General features: G+C 40.4%; 1 pseudogene across 1 annotated transcript in view; it reads right to left on the bottom strand.

The window, feature by feature from the left end:
* LOC310824112 (cytochrome P450 3A27-like) overlaps nt 1-13240 on the bottom strand; it is a 29525-nt pseudogene that overhangs the window by 15528 nt on the left and 757 nt on the right. The window contains exons 3-4 of the transcript in view: nt 10713-10932; nt 10349-10509 (exon numbers count right to left, since the gene is read on the bottom strand). The product of the transcript in view is annotated as a cytochrome P450 3A27-like (transcript). The remainder of the gene's footprint in view (nt 1-10348; nt 10510-10712; nt 10933-13240) is intronic.

Here is a 13240-nt window from a genome sequence, read left to right as displayed (position 1 = left end):
CCAAAATCAAGCACTGATGAGCTCAGCAATCGCAAATGGCTGAGGCTTCACTGCAAGATGCAAACCACTAGTTATTCTTAAAAAGGATAGTCAGGTTACAGTTTGCTAAGAAGTACCTAAAAAGCCTGCAGAGGTGTGGAAAAAAGTCTTGTGGACAGATAAGATGAATATTATCAGAGTGATTGCAAGAGGAAAGTTTGGAGAAAAAAGGATCTGCCCAAGGTTTACAGCATACCATCTCATCTGTGAAACATGGTGGAGGGGATGCTATGGTTTGGGCATGTATAGCTGCCACTAGAACTTGCTAACTTATCATAATTGATGATGTTACTGCTGACAGCAGCAGCAGAATGTATTCTGAAGTGTACAGAAATATCTTGTCTGGACGAGTAAAAGCAATGCTTCCAAATTCATTGGATGGCGCTTCATCATACAGTAAGACAATGACCCAAAACATACTGCCATTGGAGCTAGGGAGATTTTCAGGGCGAAAAAGTGGAAAGTTCTTGACTGGCCATGTCAATGTTTGGATTTAAATCCTATTGAACATGCATTTCATTATCTGATGGTAAGATTTTGGGCAAAAAGACCTGGCAAAAAGATGGCTGGCCTGGCAGAATATCACCAGAGAAGATACCCAGCACCTGGTGGGGTCAATGGGTCCCAGACGGTTATTGCATACAAAGTATTGTCGCCCAAATACTAAATATGAGTGCATAATTTCGACCATGTATACCAATACTAGACAAAAGAAAAGAAAAGAATCTAGCAAAAGCAAACTATGTTCTGACAGGGTTTGACTCATCTAATACGACATCAGATCTGGATAGGTTCCTTGATTTCCTCTGAAAGGTGACATAGGCTTGAAAACATGTACACAACATCAAGAAGAAACCATTGATTAAAGCCAAATCAATTGACAGAGGCATGGCAGAAAATGTGTGTTGTCTCTTTAAAAGAAATGTTAAAAATCTCTTTGTTTTCCCTGAATGAAACAAAGCACAGGTGTTTAAAAGGCCAGCCCCACCCCTGATTACAATGATCCACACATGGAGACAGCCAAAGCAACATAGATCAATAAGACATCCCACATGTCACACCAGAATGTGTGTTGGCAAGAGTGTGCCCTTATAGCCAGGATCCACTCTCTGGTCACATCTCCCTGATGTTGGTTATGAAGAACTTTATCAAACGTTTGGATTTGAAATTAAACAATTACTACAAGGTTAAAGTAGAGATTCTCAGCTTTTATTTGATGGTATTTGTATACACATTGGTTTCACCATTTAGAAATTACCCCACTTTTATGCATAATCCCCCTATTTCAGTGTACCCAAAAGTAATGGGACAGACTTATCAAATGTCTAAATGAAGCAGTCATGTTTAGTATTTAGTGGACAATCCACTAGTATTTAGTGGACAATAACTGCCTGAAGTCTGCAACCCACTAACCCCACCAGACGCTGGGCATCTTCTTTGGTGATGCTCTGCTAGGCCTGTACTGCAGCCATCTTTAGTTGTTGTTTGTTTTGAGGTCTTTTTGCCTAAATTCTTATCATTAGGGAAATGTAATGCATGTTCAATTGAATTTTAATCTGAAGATTGACTTGGCCAATCAAGATCTTTCCACTAGTTGCTATGGCAGTGTTTTGGGTCATTGTTTTATTGTATGGTGTGGCTCCATCCAATGCATTTGGAGGCATTTGCTTGCACTCAAGCAGACAAGATGTTTCTGTGCACTTCAGAATACATTCTGCTGCTGCCATCAGCAGGTACAATCATCAATTAAGACAAGTTAGCAAGTTCTAATGGCAACTATACATGCCCACACCTAACACCCCCTGCACCATGTTTCACAGATGAGGTGGTATGCTGTAGATCTTGGGCAGATCCTTTTTTCTCCAAACTTTTGTCACTCTAGTCCATGATAATATTCATCTCATCTGTCCACAATATCTTTTACGAGACCTCTGCAGGCTTTTTAGGGACTCTTTTTTAGCAAACTGTGACCATCCTTTTTGATGATAACTAGTGGTTTTTGATGATAAATGTGTCTTCCTCTTAGTTATAAACAAACCAGAATTAAATGCATAGGTCTATGTATGTATGGATGGATGGATGTTCTCATTGGAACAGCTGGAAGACTTTCTCTGCATCCCCGAAAAAACACATGTACGCAAGCACGCACAAACACACACACGCACGCACGCACGCACGCACGCACACACACACACACACACACACACACAGAGGCATGTTTAAGATATGCGTAGCCCATGTTTATTAGTTGACTTAGTTGTGGGGTTAGTTTAGATACAGCGCACGATGCAACAAACAGGTATAATATCAGCACACCTCAGCATTGCTACACCCACGTGCCACCCCAGGGAACTGGTACCCGTATAGTTAGATATGGTGCTGGTCCCACACCAGAGAGAACTGGTATGTTCCAGATCATTATACGAGGTAACTAGGTAGTAAATTATTAATTACTAGAAAGTGCTCAGTAGTCCTAGGGCTACAAACACAAGCTGACCAACCCTCCTGCAAACAGGGTGCTAATATTTCTCAATATTACCATGTCAAAGCTAGCCAAGGTTCTCAGCTGTCCGGAAACAACAAGTAACTTAGTTAGCCGTCTGTCCCAAGTGCTAGCTGTAGCCTACACATGTGACCTTGCAAGTTCTAATAATAACCTGAGGAATTATCGTCGAGCTAGGGTTCAACAATAACAAAGAATTGAGAGCTCACAGGTTAGCCTGTTAGCTCAGAGAGTTAACAGGTGCTCAGAAGGTGAAAATCATCGTTGAGCTGAACCGTAGGATTCTATCAGAGACAATCTAACGCCCCGTGAGAATCATAGGCTGAGGTGTAGCCAGCTACAACAACACAACTACAGTACACTTTTCAACCTAACGCCCCATGAGAATCATAGGCTGAGGTGTAGCCAGCTACAACAACACAACTACAGTACACTTTTCAACCTAACGCCACATGAGAATCATAGGCTGAGGTGTACCCAGCTACAACAACACAACTACAGTACACTTCAGACAGTCAGAGAGTGAAGAGTGGAAAGGATGAAATGGTGCGCTTGTAGCATCCCTTTATTGGGACAGGTGATAGGCGTTGCTATCACTTGCAAGTGTGTACGAGGTGTGATTCTGTGAATCAAGATGTAAGTACAGTGCTCTCGGAAAGTATTCAGACCCCTTCACTTTTTCCACATTTTGTGATGTTACAGCCTTTTTCCTCATCAATCTACACACAATACCTCATAATGACTAAGCAAAAACAGGTTTTTAGAAATTGTTGCTAATTTATTCAAAATAAAAAACTGAAATATCACCTTTACATACGTATTCAGACCCTTTACGTTTTTTGTTGAAGCACCTTTGTCATTATTGCGTATTGTGTGTAGATTCATCTATTTTTGAATAAGGCTGTAACATAACATAATACTGAAAAAGTGAAGGGGTCTGAATACTTTCAGAATGCAGTGTATGTGCCTGTTATAGTCCCATTGTGTGATTGGTGTGTGTACTGATTTCTGGCACAGGCCTTAACTGATCCAACAAGTTCACCAATCATCAATGGTGTGATATGAAGTTGATGGATTTTAATGTTACATGCTACACCAGTGCGTGTGTAAAGTGTTGACATTGCGCGGCTGCTGCAGCAGCAACGCAAAATGATTCTTGGAGTGCTGGTATCAATGCTTTTTGGACGCTTAAAAACATATTCAATTAGTTTCATAGTATGGTAAAGTAATAGAAACATAGATTATAGAAATACATACAATAGTGGTACCTGTATGAAAAACAAAGTGATTGTCCTCGTTTATATTTGGAGGTAGAGGACAAACCCCAACTCTAAGATATTCAGACTTGACAAGACTCTCAACATAAAACAATGTACAGAATCCATAAATTAGAAGTTCCTTGCAGAAACAGACTGGGAGGCTATTTCTTCTGCATCCACACGTGCAACTGGTCACGTTTCTGGTGTAAGAGTAAATACTGCCATCTAGGGTTTAGAGATGGTTAACAGGAAATGGATACATTATTTTACTGATGTACTTCAGGCCTACGTTTGAGTAATTTAGCAGAAGCTCTTATCCAGAGCGACTTAAAATAAATAGCTACATCACGGTCATCACAAGTAAGACTTTCTATAATAATAAATGCCACAAGCAGTCACAGTGGTAGAGAAAGGAAGTCAATTTAATTTAATGTTCAACTTAATTTATTGAACTTAAGACAACTATATAAATTGATTTGCTATGTATCCCTAAATAGCGGCCAATTGTGTTGAGGTTTCCAGGCTAACGGTGTCGGCATGTGCAGTCCCCTGTCTTATCTCTGCACCCCCACACGCTCTCAGCCAGGGCCACATCAACAAGGCTTTTGACAGAAAGGCTCGTCCCCTGGTTTGCCTGATTGTGTACCAGCTGAGCCATCAGAGGAGTCGCTCTCAACAAGAACATGAGGGTTGGGGCATATCTGGAGCCATCGTTCATCTGAAATTAAAAAAGTAACATCAGAGGGGAGTGCAAGGTGAGACAAGAATTGGACAAATTCAACTGAGAGTTGAAGGTCATGGACTAAATGCTATAGTAAAGCTAGCAACAATCACCTTCATCTACTTAGTCTATAGGTTCTCTACCATCTCTCTAATCGTCACCATGCTCACCTTCTTCAATGTCTCCCTCTCCTGTTCTAGCTTCTCTTTTTCCAGACTCTGTTTCGCTCTTTCTTCAGCCACCATCACCAGGGCCTCTCTCCTCTTGATGGCCTCTATCTCTTTTTCCATCTGTTTCTTATCCTTTTTAAATGTCTCCTTCTCCTTCCACATCTTGAGCATTTCTCGCTCCACATCCTGCCCGTCTCTTTTGATTTTCATCCACTCCTTCTTTATCATTTGCAACTCTGCTCCGACCTTCTCTGTCTTTCTAAGCATCTCCATTGAGGTCTCCTTTTCCTCCTCTAGCGTCTCCTTTTCCTGGCTCAGTTTAAGTCTTTCTTCGGCCTCCATCACCAGGGCCTCTCTCCTCTTGACTGCCTCCATTTCTTTTTCCATCTGTTTCTTGGCCTTGAGAAATGTCTCCTTCTCCTTCCACATCTCGAGCATTTCTTGCTCCACCTTCTGCCCGTCTCTTTTGATTTTCATCCACTCCTTCTTTATCATTTGCAACTCTGCTCCGACCTTCTCTGTCTTTCTAAGCATCTCCTTTGAGGTCTCCATCTCCTGCTCTTCCTTCTCTTTTTCCTTGCTCAGCTTAAGTCTTTCTTCGGCCTCCATCACCAGGGCCTCTCTCCTCTTGACTGCCACCATATTTTTCTCCATCTCTTTCTCCATCTGTTTCTTGGCCTTGAGAAATGTCTCCTTCTCCTTCCACATCCTGAGCATTTCTTGCTCCACCTTCTGTCAGTCTCTTTGGATTTTCACACTCTCCTTCCTCATCATATTTAACTCTGCCTCTGCCTTCTCAGCCTTTCTAAGTATCTCCTTTGAGGACTCCTTCTCTTTCTCAATCTCCATCATGAGGATCTTGATCCCACTGTCCATCTCCTCCCTCTCCCTATTGAACTCATTCCTGTCCTCCTGCAGTCTTTCTGCCTTTCTGGCCAGGATCTCCTCCTCCCTCTGCCTAACTTTTTGGTCCCTTCTCTTTTGTTTCTCATATTCCTCTATCTTTTTCTCAAACTCTGCCTTCTCTGTCTTAATCCTCTCATGCTCCTTCCTAATATCCTCAATACTCATATATATTTTCACCTCCATTGTTTTTATGCACCTACAGTAGATAGAACACAAACAAAAATGATTGAAATAATCTCCACACACCCATACTATAATGCAACAGGAATGTCAGAAAGATTCCCCAAATGAGAAAGGGATAACAATCTTTGAGTTTGCCCTTCTGAATCAGTCAACAAATACCAGTACACCGATTGGCAGCAAAGAAATGTTATTATCTATAATGTGCGTTCGGCTGGCGTCATAATGGGTTTGGAATGACTATCATGGTAATTCACTGGCTAACAACTCTTATCAGCGTTCGATGCAATGGTTCGAAGTGACTTGGTCCTGTCAGAGGCCTATGTTAGAGTCAGCAAAAGCTTCCAGTGTGGGTTGGCTGGCTATGTTTGTTGACACGCCTTGAAATATAGCCTACAATTGTGGTCAACAGGTCAAATATCAGTGGCCATATAATGGGCACATTTTATTAACTGGAATCGGCCTGGTACAGGTAGGAGCCTATAGGCAAAGAAGCAGAAGACCTCCGCAAAATTAAAATAGCCCTAATTCAATTCATGCATTTAGGTCTCTAATAATAATAAAAAATATATTTGATTTGGAATGTGTTTTTCATTTGTAGCCGACAATTTCAAAGCCTGTGCAGTTGAGTGCAATAGACACACAAACAAAAACACTAACAAAACACTAACAACAACAAGAGGACAGGACCTAAAGGAAGGCCTTTCTAAAGATGTGAGTTTTTAGGCATATAGAAATATCCAACGCTGAATTCGACTTAATGGGAATATCATCTCCTAGTGACAGATATCTCTCAGTGACATTTTTACGCGTCCCTTGTCCAAATGCTGTAAAGGTAGTCGGCCTATGCCGTCTCAAGTATTTACAAATACAAGTGTTATAAAACTATACTATATGTCAACTATACTACATCTCTGGCCTACATTAGCCTACCTCAGTCAGTAGGCTGTGTATAAGCGCCGAATCTTCCGGTTATAATCTCTTTATATCTCACTCTGGTAATACTGATTGCACAGGTTCAGGTTGCGTCTTAGCTCGTTATGCCACTGAACTAAAAGTTCAAGAACTTTGTGTATTATTGCAGAACATTCTCAATTCTGTGTACATATCAACGTCATAATGATACCAATAGCAACGCGTAAATCTTGCATTCATGTCAATGGGAAATTGATTCGATTTACACGCGGATCTCGAGTTAGGATTCCACTGCAATACACATTTAAGTTCATTTGAATTTATAGTGCATTTTACGCACAATATACGGCTTACACAAAAGTAGCCTACAAGACAAATACAACATTTGAAAAAACATATTGCATAGAATCAAATTTGGGGATATACAGTTTTTTTTTCTTTATAAAGTACATTACAAACATAAAGTCTCATAAAGTACATTACAAATACGAAACAATTATTAGTCATATTTTTAATTAGTAATAATAATAAGTATTTTATATTTAATACAAAATAGATTAAATGGTGAAATTGGTGTGTATAAATATAATAAACTTGACTCATAATCCGTATAGTGCTGTTTTTGGAGTAATTACTAATTACTAGTAATTACTAGTGTGTGCGGACTGCGCTCTCTGTCCCGTCTTTCTGCTGTGGGGCAGCGGAGCACTCTCGCCCCATCGTTGCGAGGGGAACAACGTGAGCGTGATTGGCGTAAGCAGGGAAAACCTCACGCAAATTATATTGGGTATGAATTCTGCCTAGCAACAGGTGGCGAAAAACTATTAAACGCTAATGTCGTTAACTTGGTCTGACATGACAGGAAATAATCACAAAGCAATTCAGTTCATCTACTGTACGTCTATCGCTAATGCTAGCTAGCTAAAGTTTTCACAATGAATCGTGTAGATTATTTGTTGACCATGCGGTTCAGTACATTGCCTTTGGAAGAGAAGTTGGAGATAAAACGTTTAGGGCCAACAGGAATGGTTTGACAAAAAGAGATGGCTAACCGCTACCACCTCGAAACATGCGCTGTTCTGTTTCCCATGTATGATTTTTGGTGGAGACTATTTGGGCATCGGCTGGATTCAAAGACATTATACATCTGTCAGAACAGAACAGACACCAGCGACTGAACGGCCGTGACATGATTTCCATTGAAAATGCATTGATTCAGGGACAGATGGATTTCAACAGTAAAGTCATCGAGAGGTTTGCTGAAGCAACGAACCGCCGCGCTACTTTCCTATTCAAGTGAGCAGGTCTGTTTGGACATGTATGACAAATGGACAATGCGCCGTTCACTGTAGACTATATTGCTTTTGTTTTGTAGTCATTTTAAACGTTATACTGGCTGTGATATAAAGTGGAGGACTAAATGTTACGTATAGGCCTAATATCTAGACAGTTGATGGGCACACTTGTTACTTGTCGCTTTCAGAACCCTGGACTGGGCTCGGGCTGTATATTCATATAGTTCCGTTAATTAGCCTAGCCTACTTTCCGTGATTTAATGTGACTTTTGTAGTGTGTTATAGCCTCTGCACTGATGCTATTTATTTCACATTTAAAATAATACAATTGATAAAACCTGATTAAACTTTCCTACAAGTTAACGATGTGCCAAATGCTTGTATTTTGATTAAACATGCAAGTTATTGAAGACACGTGTCTGTCTCATCTTTTTACTTTGTTGCAGTATAGGCGTTCTGTGTCGCGCTGAAGCGTATGAAGTGTATTCAGTTATGGGGTTTACTGTACATACTTTTTCTCTGCACTGTTCCTGCTGCAGAGGATGAGTAAACGATTTTCCCATGTTGTGGTCTGTGTTTATACATTTAGGCTATTAGTTGTATCCTACTTTTCAGTTTTACAAGTCAAATCTTATGACAGATGAGATGGCACTTCAACCGATAAAATGCAGGTACATTTTGACTACTGCTGCACTACGATACCCATAGATAGACCCAATACATTGGTAACTGCACTACTTATACAGCTCATATACTGCTTATACTGTTCATACTGCATTCTATATTTATTCTGCTTATAATGTTACTGTTAATACATATATTGCTTATACTGCACTACTTATACTGCTCATATACTGCTTATACTGCTCATATACCGCTTATACTGCACTACTTATACTGCTCATATACTGCTTATACTGCACTACTTATACTGCTCATATACTGCTTATACTGCACTACTTATACTGCTCATATATTGCTTATACTGCTCTACCTGTATATATTGTTCACATTGCACTTTTCTGCTTTTTTGCACTTCTGGTTAGACGCTAACTGCATTTCGTTATCTTTGTACTTGTACTCTGCACAATGACAATAAAGTTGAATCTAATCTAACACCTATTTATTGTCATGTTTTGATGGCATGTTGTTCATTCTCATGTTATGATTTAGTTTGTGATTATACACACGTTTTTAGCGTGATGATAGAGACCCACTACCAGACAAGTACAAAACATACACAAGTCACATGCAAATCCCTGCACTGCAGACGACAGACAACAACTGTCTCTGTACAACTAGTCCTGGACCTCCACTAATAGACAGATACAAAGAGAGCAGCATACAGGAGCAGCAGAGCCCAGAGGCGAGGCGAGGCAAGGCAAGGCAAGGCAAGTTTATTTATATAGCACATTTCATACACAGAGGCAATTCAAAGTGCTTTACGTAAAATAGATAAAAAGGAAAGAGCATGAAAAAAAAATTAGAATAAAAACGCATAAAAGACAGAAAAAAAGAAAAAAAGTCACAGTGCATTTTAGGGTCACAGTGCAATTATTAGCGCCAATTTAGTTTCAATTTAAGGCAAAAGCGAAGCCCTTTTTTTTTTAAGCCCATTTTTGAAAGTAGCCAGTGTTGGGGCTGATCCTAGATCTATGTGTAACATAATAACTGAGAGACCTGCAGCAGGGCAGGTCCTCATCACTGGCTGTCTGCTTTGAGCTGGTTGTCGTTGGACTCCTGGCAGCGGAACAGGTCCATCTCAATGGGTATCTGGTGAGAGTTGACACACAGTTAAAGTATGAAGGAACGAGTAAAACAGATGTCAGCGTTACACTATGAATGTTACCTAATACAGTGTCACTGTTACGTTCGGGTAGCATTGCACTATAAATTCAAATAAACTCAAACTCCTGGACAACCTCTCTTGGGTCGACATACATTAAAATGGCCCTATGAAGTCTCGAGGGAGTTTTGCAGAAATACAAATAGCTTTTTTTTTTAAATCTCACACTTCCATCATTTAGTAGGTAGCCTATACTGAGGATGATTGGCGCCTAGTACTGAAAAATGCAATCTGGGAAATTAAATGGGGAGTACATACTCATGCAGTACGCAAGTACAGAATTGTAGTATGGGGGTTCAAACCCGGGTCTCCCATGTGGAAGACACAAACGCTACTATTAAGCCAAGAGGACATCCTCAAGGTCTGAGGGCGACACTTCAGTTTACATGTCTCAGGCAGGGCTACCTCATCACGCGAGTGTGATTCCAAAATCACCTCTGCTACATATAGAAACGCAACAAAGTCATAGGTACAAAATTATATTTACAATCATTGTATCATTATTTTGTCTCACCTCTGTCTCTTTGCAGACGGTGAAGTTGAACCTCTGTAGAATCTCCACCATCGCCAGTTTCATCAATACCAGAGCGAATCGCACGGATACAGTTCCGTGGGCCCAACCCGAACAGCATGTAGGTGTATGGGTCGATGCTCTCCTTGTTCTCCTTACTGAACCTACACTCGGAGAGTTCAGAGGAGGAGGGGTTAAAGAACATATCAATTAAATCACAGTAATATGATGGTTATACATGGTTGAAGAAACCTGTTTGTGTTTGGTCGTCGCATTTAGGTTTGTTTTATGGTTGTTTGTGGAACACTGCTCTTATCGTTGCTGTTGTGATTGATATTGTGGTTGTGGTTAAGATGTGGCCCATTACCTCTCTGGTTTGAACTCCTCTGGGTCTTCCCACACATCAGGGTCACGGTGCAAGGTCCAGATGGGTATCATGACAACCATACCCTTGGGGATGGTGATGCCGCTGATCTCAACAGATTTCTTGGCGACTCTTTCAAGTCGATGGGGTACAACCTGAGAGACTCGTTGATCACGCTGTCTAGATAGTCCATCTGCATCAGAGCCTCGTACTGGATAGGAGCCTGCACAGGGATATTACACTCACATGAGCACTAGTGATTGGTCGTTCACGTAGCCGAAGCCCAGAACTAACTATTTTTCGTTGCAAATCTGAAGAGCTGTTAGTTTTTTGTGTTCTTTTTTTGGGAAATGAACACAGTACTGTACTTATTCTAATCTGCATAGCCTAATTTCATGACACCCGCATACAGAACGCCATTACTTTCAATGTACGTGTGTAATAGTGTCTTGCTTTTTTGTTATACATGAATAAACAAAAAAATCGCTAAATAATGTTATCTTGATAGTTAGAAGAAAATACATTTAGATTCCACTGAACAATGTAAATGATAGATGTACACAAGGATCAATCAGAAGTCAAAATGCCACTAAACTGGGCTGCTTTTAGTGGATTGACTGCTTGGAATACTGAATGTGCTACAGTCTATTATTTCCTATCACAGTCGACAGACTACAAGAAAACTGTCAGGTGGTTCAAATGTGAATAACTTGGTATCCATTCCATTAACTGTGGCCGGGCAGCACCGAACAGCCCAGAGAACATTACCATGGTGCTTTTGAATATTAGGTCCCTATCTGGCAAAACCTTTATTGATCTTATCTCAGAGCGAAAGCTGCACTGTAATGTTTTTATCTGAAACCTGGCTAAACATGAATGCATGTCAGTCTATTAGAAGTGGGGAAAAATATATTTTCACTCTATTATTTATCTAGCCATGTCGCTGAGCAGATGAGAATTTCATGATGCATATGAATATGAATAGTACACCATCAACAGCTTCCTCCTGTGATAATGATTTAGCAACCAGCTTCAACACCAAACTAAGGGCAACTATCGACTCTGTAGCACCAGTCAAACTGAAAAAGGCTGTGGCCAAATTTAAAAGAATTTGCAGAAAGTCTGAGCGGACAAAAACTGCAGGTCCACCTTGATATTCTTCGAGAGCATCTTTCTGCTTTTAATAAGGCAATAAAAAAACGCCAAGACAGACGGGATCATTTCTCAAAATTGATAATGAATCATAACAACTCAAACAGTGCTCTTTTCAACGATTGACAGCCTTATAAATCCCGCCCACAAGACACCTGGTGATCTGCTCTCCACCTACAAATGTGAGGAATTTGCAACATACTTCTGAGATAAGAGAACCAATATTAGGTGAGGAGGATCACTCAGGCAAGACCTGAAGATGTGTTTGATGACTTGTTACCCCACCTTCCACCACATGGAAGCACTATGAACTCTTTTGCAGTGGTCATACAGAAATGCTCAGCAAAGTGGGGGTCTGTTCATCTGCACCTAAAACTACCATGGTGAAACCCCTCCTGAAGAAAAGTAACTTAGACTCTTCAGTCCTTAGCGATTTTAGGCCAATCTCCAACCTTCCCTTTTTAAGCAAAAAAATAATAATTCTTGAAAAAAAGGTGTTCAAACTGTTAAATAATCTCCTTCTTCCCAACTGTACCTTTGACATGTTCCAATCTGGCTTTTGTGCCGATCATAGCACTGAGATAGCACTATGTTGTTAAGTTATTAACTAGGTTCTTAATGACCTTAGAATTAATTAATTAATGCTGATGCCAAAATGCTCTTTGTCCTTGTCCTGGTCAAACTGTCTGCACACTTAAAGACACTACTTACAGTAATACTAAGCACCAGGCAAAAAAACAAGGTGTTACCATTGACTCAGATCTTAATTTTGAAACCCATATCAAGAATGTGACTAAAACATATTTGTATCACTTAAAGAAGAGTAAGTAAGTTTGCCGGAAATCTGCCATCGTGGAGAAATTCTGTCTGAAGTTGTCCAAACAACAACATCCTCCCTAATAATAATATATCCCCCCGAAATGAACTTGCAGTGTTGGACATTAGCTGTTGTGTTTCTACATGCGCACACGATTGGGAGAGGCAGCCACCAGAGAAAGGTCAGTCTACTCCCCTAGAACACCCCTGGCACTCACAACATGTTTATATGCAAACCGAATGTCAGGTAGGACACTGCATTTTAAAAAGCGTGTTTTCCGAACCAAAACAGCGTTCGTAAATGAAATATTTATTCATAAGGGATTTATTATAAGGGATCTTGTTCCCTGATCGCTACCGATTAAAGATAGTCATTACAACCGTTAGGAAGCTTTTAGAAAGCTTGAATATTACATGGACCTTTACAGAACACAGCTGTAAAGGTGCAACCTTTCCTCTCGCAGGCTGACACTGAGAGACGAATGCATGCTTGTATTACTAGCAGCCTTGATTACTGTAACACTCTCCTGTCTGGTCAGGTACTAGCCTTTTAACTATTCTGA

This window comes from Argentina silus (genome assembly GCF_951799395.1).
Source record: "Argentina silus genome assembly, chromosome: Y".
Lineage (NCBI taxonomy): Eukaryota > Metazoa > Chordata > Actinopteri > Argentiniformes > Argentinidae > Argentina > Argentina silus.
The sequence above is the reverse complement of the archived record's forward strand: the minus strand, read 5'-3'. Positions and strand labels throughout refer to the sequence as shown.